At 44.5% G+C, this 1,774-nt stretch overlaps 1 pseudogene; it reads left to right on the top strand.

Annotated features, from left to right (window-relative positions):
* The first annotated feature begins 359 nt into the window (after positions 1–359).
* LOC101664443 lies at positions 360–1,326 on the top strand (annotated as a pseudogene).
* The last annotated feature ends 448 nt before the right edge of the window (positions 1,327–1,774 follow it).

Below are 1,774 nucleotides of genomic sequence, written 5' to 3'. Positions count from 1 at the left end.
TATAGACTATTTTTTCACCTCAAAAATGATATAATATTTAGGTAATAAGAGGTGAATTTATAGTGAATTTTTACTAATATGGAGTAATTTTATTCTTATTGTGTATGTGACCTAAAGAAAATAATTATTCAGATCAATTTTTTCATCTATAAAATATGCACAATAATATTTACATCAAATTATTGGTGTGAGGGAAAAAACCTATAACATATATACAAGATCTAAGTAGAGACTTAGCACCTCAAAATATCGGTCCTTAATTTTTGCTAATCATGCTGTGGCTCAATTATTGTCTTTAGAAGTAAACTTAGGGTGTGTCGGAGCTATCCGGTGCCATCCTTGTCGCTGCGGCAACCTCCGCACCCGCCGCCACCATGACTGAGCAGATGACCCTTCGTGGCACCCTCAAGGGCCACAACGGCTGGGTAACGCAGATCGCTACCACGCCACAGTTCCCCGACATGACACTGTCTGCGTCGCGAGATAAGACCATCATCATGTGGAAGCTCACGAGGGATGAGACCAACTACGGCATTCCCCAACGTGCTCTGAGTCGTCACCCTCACTTTGTGAGTGACGTGGTCATCTCTTCTGATGGCCAGTTTGCGCTCTCGGGCTCCTGGGATGGAACACTAGGTCTCTGGGATCTGACAATGGGCACCACCACACGCCGCTTTGTAGGCCAGACCAAGGATGTGCTGAGTGTGGCCTTCTCTGACAACCGGCAGATTGTCTCTGGCTCCCAAGATAAAACCTCACGCTGTGGGTTTTACTCTGGGGGTTTGCAAGTACACCGTACAAGACGAGAGCCACTCTGAATGGGTGTCCTGTGTGCGCTTTTCACCCAACAGCGGCAATCCCATCGTCGTCTCCTGTGGCTGGGACAAGTTGGTTAAGGTGTGGAACTTGGCTAATTGCAAACTGAAAACCAACCGTATTGGCCACACAGGCTGCCTGAACACTGTGACGGTCTCTCCAGATGGATCCCTCTGTGCTTCCGGAGGCAAGGATGGCCAAGCCATGTTGCGGGACCTCAATGAAGGCAAGCACCTTTATACCCTTGATGGAGGCGACATCATCAACACCCTGTGCTTCAGTCCCAACCGCTACTGGCTCTGTGCTGCCACAGGCCCCAGCATCAAGATCTGGGACTTGGAAGGCAAGATCATTGTGGATGAGCTGAAGCAAGAAGTTATCAGCACCAGCAGCAAGACCGAGCCACCCCAGTGCACCTCTCTGGCCTGGCCTGCTGTTGGCCAGACTCTGTTTGCAGGTTACACGGATAACCTGGTGCGAGTATGGCAGGTGACCATCGGCCCTTGGTAGAAATGTGTGGCATAGCTTTTTTGAAATTAAAAGACTGGCTTTCTGAAAGAAAAAAAAAGTAAACTTAATTTCTTAACAAAACTACAGATTGTAATATTATACAGATACTAGTGACTACAAATAGCCAAAAATATTACTGTCATGAATTAAAATATTCAATTAAGTTAAAAAATTTGCCTTGACATGTAATGCTCTTGAATACTATAAATATTTAGAATGGTATACATATTTAAAAATAAATGCAAGAGATGGTATTCACAGGTTTCATTAATATGTGTTTTTCAACGAATTATGAGACACTTTAGTCTATGATGTAAACTGAAACAATGTCATTATCCATTTATCAAGTGTCGCTCCTCCCATCCCTTCACTTCTTTCTCCCCCTCTTTTCTGAGCTGTGCTGGGTTCATTAAGGAAACATTACTGGAATGCATGCGCTACTGGAGAA

The sequence above is a fragment of the Echinops telfairi genome, unplaced genomic scaffold (assembly GCF_000313985.2).
Source record: "Echinops telfairi isolate 266 unplaced genomic scaffold, ASM31398v2 ScPeMD7_7467;HRSCAF=8505_1, whole genome shotgun sequence".
NCBI lineage: Eukaryota > Metazoa > Chordata > Mammalia > Afrosoricida > Tenrecidae > Echinops > Echinops telfairi.
The sequence above is the reverse complement of the archived record's forward strand: the minus strand, read 5'-3'. Positions and strand labels throughout refer to the sequence as shown.